General features: G+C 44.3%; 2 long non-coding RNA genes across 5 annotated transcripts; one reads left to right on the forward strand and one right to left on the reverse strand.

Annotated features, from left to right (window-relative positions):
* Window positions 1–355: 355 nt before the first annotated feature.
* On the reverse strand, window positions 356–16,483 carry LOC135292968 (uncharacterized). 3 transcript variants are annotated; one of them, XR_010355108.1, is made up of 3 exons: window positions 16,155–16,483; window positions 1,318–1,745; window positions 356–729 (listed from the first exon to the last, which is right to left on the reverse strand). It is a non-coding gene; the product is annotated as an uncharacterized LOC135292968 (long non-coding RNA). The 3 variants fall into 3 exon arrangements; XR_010355107.1 differs by lacking the exon at window positions 16,155–16,483 and having other exon boundaries at window positions 1,318–1,432; window positions 1,569–2,095; XR_010355106.1 differs by lacking the exon at window positions 16,155–16,483 and having other exon boundaries at window positions 1,318–2,095.
* Window positions 2,748–11,764, forward strand: LOC135292967 (uncharacterized). Of its 2 annotated transcripts, XR_010355105.1 has the most exons (4): window positions 2,748–3,573; window positions 3,672–7,849; window positions 7,935–8,162; window positions 9,641–11,764. It is a non-coding gene; the product is annotated as an uncharacterized LOC135292967 (long non-coding RNA). The 2 variants fall into 2 exon arrangements; XR_010355104.1 differs by having other exon boundaries at window positions 7,935–11,764.
* Window positions 16,484–19,536: the final 3,053 nt, after the last annotated feature.

Below are 19,536 nucleotides of genomic sequence, written 5' to 3' on the forward strand. Positions count from 1 at the left end.
GACCCGCCAGCCCCTCAGCCTGTGCCACTTGCCTGTCACCTCAGTGCCACCATGGCCCTGGGCTGCCCCACAGCCCTCAGCCCCAGCAGCAGCTCAGGGTCAGCGTCCCTTCAGCACCACCGCCCCCTCAGCCCCCTCAGTCTCACCATCCTTCAGCAGCTCCTCAGGGGACAGTGCCTGGGGCCACCGGCAGCTCCCAGCGCTCCAGGGACAGCCGGGGCTGGAACTGCTGCTGCGCCCGGCCCGGCCGCCAGCTCGGACCCAGCACAGGGAGAGGGGACAGAGCGGGCACAGGGGGAAAAGCACGAGTGAGGGAGGAAGCAGAGCAGGGCAAGAGGTTAAAAAGAGGCGTCTACAGATATCAATCTATTTAGCTAAACCCCCATATACAAATATAAATATGCATTTACAAATGTATATATATAAATGTAACTATACACAGGTATAAGTGCAACTGTGCACATCTATAACTACACCAACACATCTAAAGCTATAACGATATACATCTAAAACAAAAAAAAAATTAACTGTACAGATCTCTACCTATATAGATAAATATAATTACATAAATCTATAAATACAACTACCTAGATAAATAAACATAACTATGCGCATCTATAAATATAACTAGAGACAGAGGAATTCTACCTGCCCGATGGTCACAGCCTCTCCCTCTGTCTCTTCCTGCCACACAGGGCAGCCCTCCTGCAGAGGTCAATCACACAGGATCTGGGAAGCAAAGGAAACACTGAGTCAATATTGGCCCTTGTGCACGTGTTCCTTGAGCACCAATTGTCCTTCTATGAGGGACTGTCAAAGATGGCCCGAAAGGCAAACTCTCACTTGGCAATTTGAAGCCTGCTCTTTAAAGAACAGGGATCCTTCCAAGTGTTCAAAACTGAATTGTGTAAAGCATTTAAGTATCCTGATAAAGTCTCAGCAAAGGCTTGAGCTTGAAACACAGACAGTCTCAGTGACAGAGAGACCTCAGTCCTCACTGAAGTGGCCGAAGCTGAAGCTGCTGGGAGCTGAGTTATGAACCAAACTGGGACACCCAGCTTGGTGACACAACTGCCACAAGGTCAGCTTTATTCCCTGCTCTCTTGCCACAGCAGTGGACTCAGTGTCAGAGCCTCTGGAGAAGCGTGGAGGGCAGGGCTCGGGGAGGCTGTGGCAGTGCAGGATTTGAACTAAAGGCACCAGGCAGCACCAGCCCTGCAGACAGGAACTCAACTCTGCTCATCTCCCTTGCTGCCAGAGGCAGGCTCAGAGCAGCCATCTCACACCTCTCTAAACCAATGGGGGCTCTGTCCTTACCAAGCTCCTCAGGCTCTGGCAAACTGTTCCTCTCAGTGCCAGATGAGGCTTCCTCTGCTGCAGCCTGGTTCACAGGCTCGCCTCCAGAAGACTTAGGCACAACATTAATATTGCCCTTGAAAGAACAATGGAAAGAAAGAAAACTCAAGATCATTTGGTATTTTCTTGGAATCATATCAGGGATACAGTTTCTCTTCTTCTCCATGTAAGCTCTCAGCTCAGCCTCTTACTTTCCCCTCCAATGGAGTTACCTGTGCAGAGAGAGACCTTTCAGGCAGGGATCTCCCGGATCATTTGCTCAATGGCAAAGCCAAGATCCACTGGTGACTGCTCTTCCCCAGGTGTGTTCTGTGTGGAGCTGGACACTGTCAATGCTGCACAACCAGCACTGCCAGCTGGAGTGCTGGACGCTAAAGTGCCTGGGGTGGCTGCAAGAATCCAAACATATTGGTCAGGCTCCACAATGTGGCTCTAGGACACAGATCTCTATTGCTGCCTTGGATCAAACATCACAGGAAGCATGCAGGAAAAAAAACAGGCAGAGAATTTTTTGGCCTTCTAGGTTCCTCTTCCTAATAGGCTTGACAATTTCTGGCTGAGAATGACAGAGCCTTGTGGAAAAATACTTCAAACGTCACTTTTCATTACGTTTTGGAAAAACAAGGCTACAACTCTTTTCCTGCCTCGTGGGTTGAAGGCTGGGGGCTGCTGCTCCCTGTGGAGCTGCTGGAAGCTGCAGGGCTGGACCCTGAGCACCTCCCGCTGGGCGGGCGGTGGCCGTTCCCCGTAGAGCTCCTGCAAGCGGCTCGGCCCCTCCCGCTGGGCCGGCACTGGCTGGTCCCTGTGCAGCAGCAGGAAGCCGCAGGGCGGGCACCGGGCGAGCAGCGGCCGCTCCCGGGGCAGCGACTGGAAGCGCCTGCACCGGTCCCGCCCGTCCGGCAGCGGCCGCGCCCCGGGGAGCTGCCGGGAGCCGCAGGGCGGGTGCCTGCGGCCCTCCCGGCCCGCCGCCGGCCGCCGCCTGTCGGCCGCGCTCCGGCGCCTGACGCGGAGCAGGAGGTCGGGGCGGTCGCGGCGGAAGCAGGGGCTGCTGTAGTGCAGCCAGCCCCCGGCATCGCCCGGCGCAGCCGTGCCGAGCCAGCCCGGCACCTTGCGGAAGCTGTAGCGGTACAGCTGGTGGACGAAGCTGCGGAACTGCGCGGCCCTGAAGGGGCGCGGCACCGGACCCGCCCCAGTGCCACCGCCCCCGCGGGTGGGGCCCGGGCCGAGCAGCTCCCGCTCAGAGAGGGAGCGGTCGACGAGCAGCCCCTGGGCCCGGCTGTCCCAGCGCACGGAGCGGACGCGGGGGCTGTTCACCAGGCACCACAGCTTGGCGGGGCGGCTCCTGGGGCTGGCCGGGCTCCGCACGGCACGGCAGGGAAGGGCAGGTTACAGCAGGACTCGGCGGGCAAGGCAGGCAGGGAGGGCAGGGCAGGGCACTGAGAGCAGCGGCGGGCTCTGTCCCTGCGCTGCATCCCGTGCCTGGGTCACCATCGGTGACAGGGAGGAAGGACATTGCTCTGTCTTGCCTGGGGAAAGGATGAAAAGGGGGCATTAGAAAACATTCATTTGGTCTCCTTTTCAGCAGACTGGCTCTTTTTATCTCACCAGGTCTGCCTGTCTTTGGCAGAGTTGGCACATTTCTCATGATTTGGAGTCAGCTACAGCAGCAGGAAGGGGCAGCAATTTTGTCTGCATTGTCATCCAAGCTAAAGTGCTGGCCCATGGGTGGATGTTGCTTTACCCAAGGAATACAGATAAACACGAATAGATTCTAGACAAAACAAGGGATTCAGGGTACTTGCGGTTCAGTTGTTTTGGTTTAACTATCAGCTTGTCTACAGGAACAAATCAGCTGTGAATACTAAAAGTTCTTAGCAGAGACTTTTTTTTCTGGGCCTGTGCAATGCTCTAAATTTATTTTTGTCCCCTACCACAATATTTCCTGTAAGTTGACCAGACTGCATCACAGAAACTCCAGGCAGAAAATTGATGAACATCAAAAATCCATGGCTAAAGCCTCTCCCTCAGCTCTGGAGCCACCACACAAGCTGTTGATACAGCCTTTTGTAAGGAAGGGGCATGGTACCACCACAGTGATGTTTCCATAACCAAGGTGCAGATGTGAGATGAATGGCCAAGATGAAGGCCAAGATGAAGGAGTGCCTCAAGAGTAAAGTAAACTGCAAATCACCAGGAAAAGAAAGAAAAAATACCCAGGTATGTTCATGCACAGGCACGCACACTGATATTTCTCAAGGGGGACTGGTTTGATAAAAATTATGACCTTTTTTCCTCTACCCTATTTTGTTTTCCAGTACTAAAAACATTGCAAGTGCCTGAGGCGTAAGTCAGAGCAAGCCTCCATTATCACTGCAGAGACTTGGCAGCTTTGCTCATTAGGCTTCCTAGGATCTGACTGAGTGACCTTGTTTGGTGGGAAGGCACAGATGGAGTCTGGCAGTAAATCTTGTTCATGTAGCAAGGATTCCTGCTGCTGGATGAGGTTTGCACCTCGTACGAGCGTTTCTAGCCCCAGTAAACAACCACTGTTCCCTCCTCCCACTGTCAGCCCCTTATTTCATGCCACCAGGTACTCCAGCACTTCTTTTTACTGTCAATTACCAAAAATAAAGAGAACATCTCGCTGTGAGTGTAGGATGATCTTTCTCTCAAAGGCAGTCATGCACCTCACTTCTAGAGAAGCTGATGTTTGCTTTTAAATTTGGTTGTGTTACCTGATAGACCCTAAGGCTTTCTTCTGCTGTGAGTCTGTTCCTGAGCTTGAGAAATAATTCTATGATAGGAATGCAGTTTTTTACTAAAGTCATACTCACACAGTTTACAATACAATATAAATAACTAATATATAAGTAATAAATAAAAGGTTTATCTATCAGCCAATTTTAAATGGTCTAAAATTTCAGGATGTAGCCTATTTAGTTTCAGTGAGAAAATAAAAAGCTGCTTTTAAAGTTCATTCAGCTTCTAAAGGGCAATGCTAAAAATGTGACACCACCTTGGTTCAGTGAATGCCTTTGGGTAAAAGAAGAGGGATACAAGAGTAACTGAAATATTTAAGTAAAATTCAGTGTTGTGACCCTGAACACCAGGACAAAATTCACATTGTATAAGCCATATTTCTAAGTGCAATAAACCATATCTATAAGTGATATTTTCTAAGTGTTTTGCACTGCTGAAGTACAGTGGCAAAGCTGAGAGTGGTTAGGGACTCCCATTTTTCAGTTCTGCCTTCAGATTTATTTACTAAGTTCCCCATCCAAAGGCAGATGTGAAGACATCATTCCAAAGCAACAGCTTTGCAGATTTTGAAATGATATTCCATCCTGCTTTGCAGATGAAAGAATCAAGCTTGACATCAGAAACCGGGATGGATTTCTAGTGTCTCTTCCCTGACCACTTGGTTCTACAGGCTAGTTCAGGGCTCCCGCACAAAGAATTCTGAGCCTGACTCCAAGGAAAAGCAGCTTTCTGCTGCCTGTGCCTGTCCCTGCAGGAGGGGCTGCTGCAGGGTGCTCTGCAGCACCTGGTGACTTGGATTGCTGAGAAGGAAGGAAGGGAACAGACAGAAGCCACCACATGGCTTTTACTGCTGCCTTTGCACCCCTCATCCCTCTTCTAAAAGCCAGCAAGGCTCTGCAATGGAAAGCCAGCACTGCTCACAGCCCTACTGAGGCTTATAGTGCCTGCTTGTTTGTTTTTAAACACGATAATTTATCTTATCCCATGGGTGTTTCTGCCAAGTTCTTGTTGCTTCCAAGGTTCCAACACTTTATTATTTAAAACTCCTCTGTGCTGCTTGCTCCTGTAGGGATTATGAAAAGAAATTAAATTTAGGGCACCAAAGATCATCACAGGCAGAGGAATAAAACCTCCCTGCAAGCTTAATTAAGACAAGAAGATGGGCTGATAACAGATAATATTTTGCTAACTAGTCACCAAAGGTAGGAGAAGGTAGGCCTGCAGAAAAGGACACACTATTACTATTAAAAAATGCATAATATTACAATATAATAATTATATTATATTATATTATATTATATTATATTATATTATATTATATTATATACTATTATTATTAAAATCTTTAAGTTGCATAGAAGGTGATGTCCAGGTACTGATACAACAGGAATGGGAAAGGCTTCTCAGGGTCTGATGGGAAAGAAATGAGCAGAGTGTGTTAAACAGACAAATGGGACAGAGGAAGATGTTCTAGGCAGAAATATGCTGGAAATATTTTGAAGCAGAGTCCTGGCAAAGTGTTTTCAACATTGTTGTTAATAAGGTTTGAATAACACTGGTGTATCTTGACCTTGGCTTCGGGCTTTCAAGCAAGTGAAATTATGTGCTGGTATGATCCATGACTTCAGAGAGGTGTCCCTTTCCTGTGCCTGTGCTAGGGGTCTAAAAAGTCACCTAATCTATGTTGCTTGCTCCTTTGAAACGACTCAGTAGTGTAAGAGATAACTACATCTGTTTTCAGACAATAAAACTTTATATAATTCCTTGGGAAAAATCCTCCCTCAGTGTGTGCATGTAGATAATCTGCACACTTCACAGGAAATATATGCTGGTCAGCATAAGTTCTGTAAATTTAATAATAATAATTAAAAATGTAGGCAAATATATTTTAGCTTTGCCTTTTCCTCAGTGAGGACTAATTGGGATTTGCATGTTATGAAGACTTTTTAAAGATGTGAGCTGATATTTGTGCCAATTTTGCACGCTGGATTTCACAATCAGATTGATTCTTTCTGAGATTGGTAGGTCAGGATTGTCAAGCCCTTCCTTCCACTTGTCCTTGTTCACTGGAGCTATTTTCTTGTGAGAGTGGCTCTGTATTGCAGGGATCAGAGCATTCCTTGCACTGCACTACCATTTCTGCAGGTGCCTGCAGCAATGAAGGAGCAAGCCTTGGCAATTCTCCCTGGTAAGAGTCTGTTCTCATGGGTAAATGACACAGCCATGGAAGTGGAGCCTCAGATTGCTCCTGCATCTCTGCAGACACACTTGCAGAGAAAATATTCTGGTCCTAGGAAAACACCATTCCCTTCAGCTGACAGGCTCTGCAATGAAAGCCTGGGGGAGCTGCAAGAAGTGAAATTCAGATTGCCTTCATTTTATCTAAATATTTATCAAAATAAAACTACTTTTTTTTCCCCTGCAGAAAATTCATGTTTCCATTGCTAGTTGATTTTACCCAATTCATCCTAAACCATGCAGATTTTTTTGGTGAGGTGTTGTTTTTCGTTACATGCAAATGCAATTTCCCCTGAATAAAAATTCTCCATTTGTACTGTACTATTATTGTTGGGTTTTTTACCTAACTTGCTAAATTTATAAATGGAAACCTTCAGCAATGAATAAACTATTCTCAGACAAAAAAAAATACCTAATGCAAGTGCTGTACTTTTTATCTCTATGTTGAGTTTCTCTATTGAGCTATACTTGACAAATACTTGAATTACTGAGATGTTGGTTTTTCAAACACCAAAACAAATTTGCCACTGATTATGGCCACCTGGAAATGTCCTGGAGAAACATTTTGCTTCACAAGGCTGGATTTGCTGCTAACAGTACAAACTTATTTCCTGTTTATTTGTTGAAATAACTGTGCTTATTTCTGTAAATTTGGACTAGGACTAGTTTATTTCACATCACTAATGGGTAGCTCACAAAATAGCCATTAAAAGTTTTCAGATTATTAAAAATACTGAAGGGGAAATAAAAATTTATCACTACATCATTAATTTAACCATAATTCTTTACCTTCCTATAGGCCAATGTCAACACCTTTAAAGCAAGCTCTGAAGGCAAAGTCAATGAGTTGTGTTTTGGAAGGTTTCTGATTTAATTTAAATCCATGCAAATCCAGTGTAACACCATTCAAGTGTATCAATAATTGAAAAAACGTTCCACTGAAATTAGTTTTATATGTGGGGGAAATACTTTTTTTTTTTTTTTTACAAAACTAGTCATCCTTTAAAAAAGCCCAGCCAAGAAGAACAATGGTCTGATTTTCATGGGAAATTTTAACAAAAAGTGATGTAATATTACTTCTCTGTATTCTCATATGGTATATAAAATAATCCTACAGGAATCTGGAGCTTTTTAATGACTGGCAACAGCTCCAATATCCTTGATATGTGTCATGGCATGGATTATTGCTCAAATCAATGCGCAGCAATTTCCAGTCAAGGGAAACAACTGTCCATTGGTTTGCTCTGATACATTTTCAGAGTATCCCTACAGCCTCCCATGGATGTGCAGCTGCTCAGTTACAGTTTAATTGCATGACCCCGTAGGCTGACACCCAAGGAGTGCTCGTGGTAGGTGGTGACATTCAGAACAAAGCAAAAAAGCAAATACAGTGAAGACTGCAGTTCACACAGGAAGGGAAAGCAGACCATGTGAAAAGAAAGATGTCATTCTATCATACAGTTGTCACACATGTTCTTGTTTACAAATCTCTAGGGTGTGTGTGTGGCCCTAAAATGCCCACTCTGCCCCATCAACTTATCTGAAGACACACAAAAACACTGTTCGTTTCTTATCTACAGGAGAAAGAATAAACCAGAAGAGAAGAAAACAACCAGTATCTTTCTCACCAAAGCTCCTGGAGAATCTCCTTGTTAAAACCAAGCAAACACCTTTCAGCAAGGCTAGTGTGCTAGACAGCATCACCAGCCACTGGGGAAATTGGAAGGCACCTTCAATCTTCTGGATATTCCATATTTGGGAATATCTACTGCAACAGAAACTGGCCAAAAGCAGCAATTTTATGGCAGGTATTCAGACCTCACCATACGCTACCAAATACACCTGGTCCAGGGAATAATCCTTTTTGTCACACATAATTGTATTGTGGAGTTACAGGAAATTGGTTGGACAGAGAATTTCTACCCAGCTCCCAGCTCTGTCTCCTATGATGCTTCAAATCAGGTTTAATTATTCCTTTTTTTTTTTTTTTCCTGGCAGGATGTTGTGATGGTTTTATGCCAAAAGGTTTGAAGAAAACTCACTTTTAATGCAGCATTTATGGCATGGCTTTTAGATATTTTACTGTTTACTTGAAACAATATTTGGACATTTTGTTATCCACTTTGGAAAACTATTTTATATACATTTCACAGTACATCCATCTTAAGGAATGTCTTAAAGAAATTACTGTAACTTAAGGAGCCAACAAACAATAGATATAAAAATGATGTGTGCATAAATAAGACAATGGAGAGCTTAGAAAATAATTCCATCAGTCTATATCATCTTTTTCCAGACCAATGTTTTAAAAGAGCAGCACCTTTTTCTTTGTGACAAGGCTTTTCTCCGTGCCTAATAAGATTCTTCTATGTCCTAGGAGTAACCCATGCAATTTGAAGAAACAGGTGAAAGACAAAAAGATAATATAATGAAAGTCATAGACTGACAGGGAAAGAAAGAGTCTGTAAAGCAGAGTTGTCATATTACCATAATTTCTGTCACTGATCTAATATAGAACATGGTTCTTCAAAATATTCACCACATTTTCAGTACATGAGCCAATCCTTCTTTCTTAGGAAATGTGTTTATTGCTTGTGTAGTTACTAAGATTCAAGCACACACTTCAGATGCTTTCCTAAGTGAGATTACAGTAGGAAACAGTAGATTCTAGAGATCTTGCTTCAAGTGTTTCCACTTCTAATTATACCTCCACTCCCTCTCTTCAGAAACCATTATTATTCAGTAATAAATTCCTCCAGAGATTTCTTGGAGGGTTTTTTAAGGATAAATGCTATAGAAGGGCAGATGTGTGCCATGTCAGCTGGCTGTAAAAGCATTGCTGGCAGGAACTGAAGTTTAGAACAAGAACTGCATCCTCACATATCACAGGAGAAGACAACGTTTTTGGTATCTGGGCAAGTTCATTTTAAAACTGAGGAAGCTGTTTATGTAAAAAGCACTAAAATACTATAAGTGACCACAAAACACACTTTCTCAAATTAAACATTCTGAGCTAGCTTCAGATTTAAACAAAATTTCCAACTATTGCTCTATGGAATATGACAAACTCAGTGGTGCTGACCACTTCCAGTCACCTAAGTGGTGTGGGAAAAACAGAAGGGATCAGGATTTCTTTTTCCAGGTGTCACCCCACACCCTAACTTTGCAAACTCTTCAAACTTTTTAAAATAGAAATGATAATGTGTCTTATCTATCTCCTTCTCATTCTGCAGCTAAACCAGTTTGATGATCTTACATGTTTTGGCTCTTTTCTCCTTGCTTGCAGTGTGGAAGAATGGGGATATGTGGCTTCTTTGGGGCATGGAAAGAGCTGACAGAAATGTTTCCTCTCCAGCTTGACATTATCCCTAGGAATATTCTGTTCCACATCACCTGAGGGACAAGCTGAGTGTCTCTGAGCCCCCAGGGTTTCTGTCTCCTATCAAGCACTGAGAGCACAGCTGAAATTCTGGAGCACAGGCAGCCCCAGACACCCCCACACTGCAGTTTGAGTGCTGCTGCACTTTCCTTGGGCAGGATTTGGTACCACAAGAGTGCAGAGTCTGGAAGAGAGACCTGAAGTGCTCACAGCAGGCTGCATTGCTAAACAGCCACTCACATGCCACGAGCCACTGTCTTGTGTTTCCAGTCAGCTGAAATTACAATTCCTGTGCCTGGAACACAAAGGTCTTCAGCACAAGGACAGCAGAACAATCTCACCATGTTCTGGTGGGCTTTCCACAAACCACTTGGCAGTAGCTTTATTCCTTCCTGTGCAAATGTTCAGGTTAACCTCAGCAAGCATGAGCTTTGAATACCTGCTCTGGGAGTCCATACTACCCATGGAGAAAAGGATTTCTAGTTAAAATTGCACTGTGGGCAGGACACACTCGATTCCTCTCCCTCTGTGCATGGGCTAGAGGAGATGTGGTTTGAACACTTCCAATTCTGGAAACTTACTTAGGGTCCTCAGTCAGAAATCATAAAGCCAGTCCTGAATGCTGCTATTGACAATAAAATAAAATAAAATAAAATAAAATAAAATAAAATAAAATAAAATAAAATAAAATAAAATAAAATAAAATAAAATAAAATAAAATAAAATAAAATAAAATAAAATAAAATAAAATAAAATAAAAATCAGGCTGCATGTACGTGCTGAAACGAAAGTTTGCAGTTCTGTCCAGTGACAGAGAACCATGAGAACTCTTATATCAGTTGCATTTGGACAAAGCAGAGGAACACTCCTTCCTAGTGATAGAGAAGACATTTGTAGCCTCCATCTGCTGCTGAACACACCAGCCAGGCTTTCAGCCTTTTGCTCTCTGTAGGGAGCTGGTACAAGTCAGTCACCTTGGACTGAGACAGATCAAAGGTCTCCAAGTCTGGAATCCTTTCCAGCACCCCTCAGGGACCAGCACTGAGCCAGCCAGGAGTTAACACACAGTGCTTCCAGCATGTTTGCCATTCCAGGAATCCCTTTTCTTTTGCATGAACACCCATAAACATCCACACCTGTACAGTCTGGCTCTGACATACCCATTCAGCACTCTGCCTCGTGTTTCCCCAGCCTCTCCCTCAGCTTTTGTGGGCAAAGCACCCTGTGCACCCAGGCGTTCTGCAGAGCCACACTCTGAGCCTGCTGAGCCTGTCAAAACAACTCTGTTGTTGTGGTAGCCAAGAATATAGGGTTTTTTCTCCACTGGGAAAGTCTCAGACACACGAGGTGGTTTCTGAGTTTTAAATTGTACTGGACACAGGAGGTTTTACAGAGGGTCACCCACTACTGATTAAAGAGAACAGCTTGCCTTCTGTGCTATAATTCAATCCATTGTTCCTGTACCTCCACTTGCTAGGCCTGTTATTACCTTTTTCCCAACCCTTTTCTACAACATCCTTCTCTCTACAGATCTAATTCAACTACTTTTGCTAATGCCATTATATGATTTTCTTCTGAATAGGGAAAATGTTTTGATTAAAAACCTTGACATTATGTTCAGGATAATCTACCAACCAGTTTCTCAGATGACAGCTGATAGAAGGCAGCATGTATCTAAAGAGTTTACAATCATATCCCTGTGTTATCTTAATTAATGCAGTAAGACCTGTGCATAGAATTCACTCTCTTCATAATATATTGACAGCTGACCTCATTCCTCCATGGCATTTTTAAAATGCATTTATTGTGCTGCAGTGTGAAAACTTATAGAGAAACCCTCTATTACAGAGGAAATTCACATATTGTAATATTTACTTATAATAATTAGTCTCAAGGTGTTCTGAAAGATACAACCAAAGGAATAGAATGAGAGTCCATGAAGACAACAATTGAGTGTGCTGCAAAACATATGCTTGTGGTATTTATCATGCTTTTCATGCATGAAAGGGAAATAAAGGCCTTCTACATCAACCATTTCTGTTACTATTCCATTTTTAAAATTTGTTTTCCTCTGGCCAGTGGTTTCAGTTTGGTTAGGATAAAAAGAAACAGAAAAAGAAAGGAAGAGAAAGAAGAGAAGGAAGAGAAGGAAGAGAAGGAAGAGAAGGAAGAGAAGGAAGAAGGAGCTTCTGCTTCTTAATAATTCAATTTTTTTTTTACTGAGGAGTCCATAGCATTTTCTGGACCAAGGTGACACACACTTTGAATTGTATAAGCAATAAAAACCCATTACTGTGGACAAAGGCAACTCAATTTAAGAGTTGTAAAAATACTTGAATATGAGAAGCTGGAGAGTACTCTTGTTATAATTTATTGATTTGAATAGAGATATGTGTTTCAAAATGGCCATTCCACTAGCCAAAGTTCTGATCTGACTGCTAACCAAAGCAAACAGAACAAGCCACAGTAAGATGACCTTTTGCTTTGTACTTTGGTGGGTTTTTAGCTTATCCAATTGACATGTGATCACAAAGAGGCCCCAGTTAAGTATAGTTATATCATCTACACAGACTTGGAAAATCTTGTAACTACTGTCTGGTACTAAGAACAGTAAAGACATGAGAGGTTTTGCCATTCTGCTAGACTTGTCCCGTGTGAGTCAGATGGTTTGGTGTGGAGCAGGGTGGCACCTCCACAGACAAGGGGCGTGAGTCAGCCCCTGTGAATGCCCTTGTGGGGCACAGCTGGGAGGGACATTGGCCCAAAGTGGCTTCCCAGGGAGCTCCAGCTGCTCTTCCCTCCAAGCTCAGCAGCAGGATTTCAAGCCTGAGAGCTGTCCTGAGCTGCTCTTTGTGGCCAGGTTTGTTTGTGTGAGGTGGGGCACAGCCTGGCTGCTGATTTCACCAAGTCAGCTTCTTTTCCATCTGTCTCTTGGGGCTGCCCCGCTGCTCTCTCTCGTCTTTCATGCTTCACAGAGGGATGGTTTGGCTATTAAGCCAAAGGCTGGCTCAAAAACTGTGCCCTTCTGTGGAGCATGAAAAGCAGCAGGGAAGAGCAAAGCACCTATGGCTCCTGGAGAAAAGCTGGCAGGGGCTGAGAAGCCAAATCCTCTGTACACTGAAGTTAAATATCTCAGATGGAGTGAAAGGACAGATGGAGCCAGACAGAAAAGCAGTGCCAATGTTGTATAGCACTGAAGTTTAGAAAAGTGATACAAAATTCAGCAAGAATGTGACCAATGTGACTGGAGACATCAAGGGAGGGACAACATTTGAAATCTACATCCTCACTCAAACCAGATGCTATGAGTATCTTGAAGCCAGTATCAATCTGAATTCTTCTACATTGTAACTTCCTAAGGTGTATCATACTATGCAAATGTCCTCAGGAATTGAATTGTGATCACATATAGACTGAAAAAAAAAAAAGAATTATTTTCTCACACCTCGTACCGTTCCACAGGAATCAGCAATAATGTGTTACACAAAGAAAAAAAGGAGAGTACACATCTCAGCCGACACCTCGTCCTCCATTTTAATTGTAACAGCCTCCCAGAAGACTTTTTGCTCTTTAAAACTCATCTTTTCATGCAATTCACCACACACTCTTCATATAGCTCTCACCACTCTCTTCTTCGACAGCTTCCTAAACACTTAATACTCCTGACTCTTGACATTTAAGAATCTGTTTTGCTTCAGAAAAATGCCAAATCCACCATACTAATCTCCATCTTACCCACCTCACTGCTCCCTCTCCCACTTATGCTCCAGATGGGCTCAGGAAAATTTTCTCAATTATTTTTATTTTTCCCTTTTAAGCTTCCTTATTAAAAAACAACAACAACAACAACAACAACAAAAAACCAACCCCCCCCCAAAAAACCCCAACAAACAAACAAAAAAAAAACCAAAAAAACCAACCAAACAACCCCACCCAACCAATTTTTATACAAAAATCTCAAATTTTCTCCCAATTTTCAAGTCCCAAACAGTGCATGCCAGATACTATTTCTTAGACCTGCATTAAGTTTTCACTGTCACACAGCTATTCTCCAAAGCTGCTGTTCACCTGCTTCTTAACCTTCTACAAGTCTGGGTTTTTCCACAGTGTCCTCATTATTATCTGAATTTCTGAGGCACTGTGATCCTCCTCCAGCAAAGTGCTGAGAGGAAAAGGAAAGGCCAGTGCAGCTGTTCCAGTCTCCTCTCACCCCATTCCCCTGCTGATATTCACACCTTCCTCTCTTCACAAAGGAGACTTTCCAGTCTGGTTTTTTCCAAAACATCATCAGATGGTTGCTTGTGAATACAGGAGGACCCTGTGGAAAATCCTATGGGATACACTGCAGTAACAGTTTTGTCTGTTCTGGGATTTTGGAAGCTTTCCCTTGCCACGCAGGAGTTTTTGGTCCATTACAAACACAGTTGTGAGGAATATGTGTGAGACTGAAGCTGCCAGAGGTCAGGCAGACTTGTCTCCTGAGTTTCAGACAGAAGGAATCAAGACAGGGACAGAATTATGAATCATCACCTTTCAAGATGTTTTGGGTTCAATCCATGCCTCAATCCAATCTCTGACCCACTGAACTTCTATTTTCAAACAATAAATCCCCATGACCTACTTCACCACTCTTGCCACCTGCCCAGTAAATCAGGGCAAAATAATAACAGGGAAAAAAAGTGAAAAATGTTACCTCTCAACACTCTCAGCTATTAAGCTGCCTACTACTGAAACTAACACCCAGTCAGGTTGTTAGTAATGCTAAATTATTAGATTTATCTACATTCTCACGCCTACACTTACAACTAATAATACGTGTTTGTATAAATATAATTTCACACACAGACACTCTATATAAGTACAATAAACATACTCAGAAGGCATTTTAGGCACTGGTTGAAACAAAATATTGAGGTGTGTCAGAGTCAATAGACAGAGGAGGGGGAGCTGTGTTTTATGTCGAGGAAGGATTTGTTCTTCTTTTGTTCCTGTTTATTGTGGGAGCAGTTATTTTTTGTTAGTTCACTTTGATCCTCCATGAAATCAAGTGAAACTTGTGAAAATGAAAACAAAGAATTCTCTACAAGTTTGAACACATTTGGTTGCTTGTGCTTCATTGGCCAAACCAAGTAGTTTTTAATTTTGCTGGTGTTTGCAGGCTTATTTCTATATTCATGTTTTGAAAATACAATGACAAAACCCAATTCACTGGCTGTGAACATTTCATCAAAATTTTGGTTTTCAGAAGCACTTAATCCATGCCTAGAACTTAAAGGTCTCCAGTAGGAATGTGAAGGATCAGGATTTAAATTACCAAAAAGTAAAACCCAAACTAGGTACCAATAGCACATTGCCAACATTAAATTTTTCACATCTCCCCTTTTAACCAATTTTGTTTTGATACATTGTGGATGAATAAAAGCAGTATTGTGTTTTTTGCAGAGGCTGCTTTCTACTGGACATACACATGGGGAAAATGCAAATGATATTTCCCTCATTCATTTTTGAATCACTGTGAATTACACAACTGAACTTTCCGTATTCCAAACATAAACAGACTAAAATGAGCCAAACAATCTCTTTTGGGATGCTCCTCCTCTTTATGAGCTGGTTTTACAGATATACAGGCAGTGTGGTGCTGAGACAGCCACTGGAGGTTTAGGAAACGTTTAGCCAAAAAGTTGAAGAAGGAGAAGCCAAACATCAACTGGCATTTAACTGAAATGTTACAAGGAGATAAGGTTCCATAAAAGAACATTGTTCTGCACTTATCATTATCCTACAGCCTAGAAAAACTAGTAAAAGATACATTAGCATCTAAGGAAGAAAAAGTATTTTTAATTTCCCATTCTCCCTGAAAAAACTAAAATAAAAATCCCTTGCTACTGATAGCTGGAATTGTGATGTAAAAATTGAGAATAGAAACTGCTGAGAAAGCTTATGAGTACCCCTCTAAATACCTGTAAGCCCCAACTATCAGTGTGCAGTTGGAGGGAAAATTTCCCCCACTCTACTCAGCGCTGTATTGCTCATACTTTACCATATTCATTAATAAATAAATTGATTGCTGCTTGAATATTGGCGTAGTCAAGCTTATCATTTATAACACCTGTGATAAACAAAACCCTCCCCCACCAAGGAATCCACAATTTGCTTATAAACTTCCTTCTCCTAAGCAGACAGTCTCCCTGTACCCCATTGCACCCCGGTCGGGTCTGTCCTGGCCACTAGAAAACTCAGACTGAGACTATTTGCTAGGTTCTTTTCCATCCATCTCCCAGGTCAAACAAAAACACCCAGGAATCACCAGCCATAGGAGTTTTTAATGTTGTGCACTGTGCCTCCCCTAATCCCCGGGAGTCACCCCCACCCAATTTTAAGGTGCCCCAGTCCGGTCCGTCCCAGCCACCGGAATACTCACGAAACCCAAGATTCTTGAAACGAAAATCTCGGAGGTAGTCCTTGAACCAGGGGAAAACTCCTCTCACGTCTGGAATGGAGGGGGTTGGTTTTCCCGGGAGCTGCAGCAAGCAGAAAGTGTGCGAATTCACCAGCAGCGCTTGACGGAGCACGAACTTCACTTGGCAGCAGCGTCCGTGCACCCTGCAGACAGCTGAGGTGTGCACCAGCGTGCCCCAATCCCTGCAGGCGATCGGGGCAGGCCCAGGAGCGGCCGTGCCCGACCTCTGCCGCCGGCCGGCAGGGTCACGCTTCGGCTGCTGAAACGCGGGCTCAGCCTCTGAGATTCATTGTAAAGGAAATAAGGAACGACCCCGTGCTGGCTTCTCCGAGCCGCTTTATTTCTGTCCCGCGCCAGGATGGCGCTGCTTGGAATCGGCAGCGTGGCACAGGAGCTGTTCTTTGCCGCGGTGGCAGCAGCGCCGGCATGAGAAGATGGCGCAGCACTCACAGGCAGCGGCAGCGCGGCGGGGACAGTCTCTGTCCTGGTGGCGGGGACAGTCTCTGTCCTGGCGGCGGGGACAGTCTCTCTCCTCACGGCGGGGACAGTCTCTCTCCTCACGGCAGGGACAGTCTCTCTCCTCACGGCGGGGACAGTCTCTCTCCTCACGGCGGGGACACTCTCTCTCCTCACGGCGGGGACAGTCTCTCTCCTCACGGCAGGGACAGTCTCTCTCCTCACGGCGGGGACAGTCTCTCTCCTCACGGCAGGGACAGTCTCTCTCCTCACGGCGGGGACAGTCTCTCTCCTCACGGCGAGGACAGTCTCTCTCCTCACGGCGCTGGCAGCAGCGGTGCTCGTGTGGGCGATCCCCTCTCGCCAGGAGCCGTGGCTCACGGGAGGCTCAGCGGTGCCGGCGGCGCGGGCAGGAGCCAGGCGGCCGATGCCCCGCGGGGTGACCTCCTTTCCCGGGCGGAGAGGGGTGCCGGCTGCGGAGGGGGAGCCGGTGGGGCACGGGATCCGGCAGAGCGCGGGAGCCGTGCAGCTGGAAGGGCAGACAGTGGCACAGAGCCGGGAGGCAGAGAAAACAGCGGCTTTTGCGTAAGAGAGAGCGGGAAATCGGGGTGGGGGTTAGGTCAGAAGCTAAGATGGGAAAGGCATAAACCCATAGCAAAGAGAGAAACCCGGAACTGACAGGGAACTTACCAGGCTAGGGGAAAAAACCACTGCAAGTGCCCTGGCTAGACAGGAGGCAAACATAGACTAAACATCTTCAAACTGCCATTCCAGCCAGACAGGGAAAGACCAAACATACTCAAACCCAGTGCAACAGGAGACCAAACAACCTCAAAAAACCCCACTGCCACAGGCAGAGTTCAGCTGCCCTTGGGGGCTGCAGGAACAGTCAGGAGCCCAAAGAGCCTCCATGGCTGTGCTGAGACCAAGGCTGGAGCAGGGAAATGCAGGGCTGCTGCGGGATGGGGAGGGCATTGAATTCCAGCACACACCTCAGCTCTCTGATGATCCCAGCACCATGCTGGGCCCTGTTTCAGACTGGAGCAGAGCAGATGTTGATGGGACAGGAGCCCTGCGGGGCTGTCAGGGACCTGCAGCTTGCAAGGTGCTCTGCTCTCCCTCAGGTGCTCTCGGAGAGATCCAATCCCAGCTGGGCACCTCAGGGCACAAGTGGCACTGCCTGTTCATGGGCACACAGCTGATGGCTGCCTGGAAAGGGGCACAGGTTTTAATACTTGCATATTTCATCATATACAAGCAAACCTTTATTACCTGGGTCACTTGAGTACATTTAAGAAATGGCAAAGTTATCCCATCGGGAACAGGAAATTATTTCCTGGATCTCATGGATTCTTCTACTGATGTCAGGAGAAGAAATACTGATCTTCCCCTCTATTTGAGCCACCAACATTCAGTCTAATATTTCATGACCCCCTCCTTCAGGTGTTTCCAGCTCTCCTGGTTAAATGGCCATGTCTAAGGACATCTCTTCAATTGGAGCAGCTGGATCTATGCCCTTCCCCTTGCTCCCAGATTTCCTCTTGCAGCTGTTTCCTCCAAACAACTCTCTCAAGAAGACCTTTAGAAGGACTTATTATTATTTTGTCCTTTGAGTTGGCCTCCCTGGAGAAATACCAACAAGAGATTCTCAGAGGCTCAAAACAGCCTTTACTGGGAACTTTAGAAAATTAGAGAAATTTTGGCAAAAGGTTTATTGTGACATTGTAGTGTTATAGTTTGTTAATTTAAGATTTTTCTAATTTTGAGATTTCTTAATTAATGTATTCATGAGTGTGGTGGGTTTTATTGTCACTTGAATATTTATATATTTATTTTGTTGTGAGATAGGATTAGGAGAAAAGTAAAGCAGGCTTAAAATTTTAAAAGGTTATAAAGAAAGTGTTAATAAAAGTAACAAAAAGAAAAAAGGGAGTAATGTGAAATACAAAGCTGTGTTTCATGTCAGGTACATACAGGCAACGTGTATATCTGTGATTGTGATATGTGTAGAAACTGACTGTGGGACAGTTATAAAGACAATTCTAATAAATAACTGAGGAAGGAAAGCATGGAAGAAGGCCTTTGAACCTCTCCTTTGTTCACAATTAATCTTTATAAATCTTGATTTAGGAGCATTTGAATTAAAGCTTTAAGGATGTTGCTGTTTGACAGGAATTTTCTGCTTTGAGCTAAAAAGAGTTTTGCAATAATAACCTTTTGAAGTATCATTTTAGAATATTGTTTGTAGTAAGGATCTTTGAAACTATAGCTTTAGAAGATATCAAAAGGAAACATGCTTATCTCGACGCATTAACAAAACAGTGAAAAGCAGCTTAACAAAGGAAGATGAACATCTACCCAAGGATTGATAGTTTCCACCAAGGGAAGCTGGATATCACTGTTATGAGATTTGCAATTAAAAGGTGAACCCATCTGGAATCTGGACCTCACCAGCTGAGAGATTTCTTCCTTCTTTCAGAAGACAGACACCACCATCTGGGGATACTCCTTTCTGGGATACATCCTGAGAAAAACTAAATCATAATAGTGTATAGAATTGTGACATAAAAATTGGGAATGGAAACTGCTGAGAAAACTTATGAGTACCCCTATCAATGCCTGTAAGCCTCAATTATCAGTGTGCAGTTGCAGGGAAAATTTCCCCCACTGTTACCAAGTGCTGTATTGCTCATACTTTACCATATTAATTAATATATTGATTGCTGCCTGAACATTGGTCTAGTCAAGCTTCTCATTTATAACACAATGAGACATAATCCCTGCTGGGATTGCATGGGACATGGGTGCCAATGCTGTGCCCAGGCCGGCTCTGCTGTGCCCGTGGCAGCGCCAGGGGAGTGCCCTGTGCCTGCCCTGAGCCCAGCAG

This window comes from Passer domesticus, unplaced genomic scaffold (assembly GCF_036417665.1).
Source record: "Passer domesticus isolate bPasDom1 unplaced genomic scaffold, bPasDom1.hap1 HAP1_SCAFFOLD_60, whole genome shotgun sequence".
NCBI lineage: Eukaryota > Metazoa > Chordata > Aves > Passeriformes > Passeridae > Passer > Passer domesticus.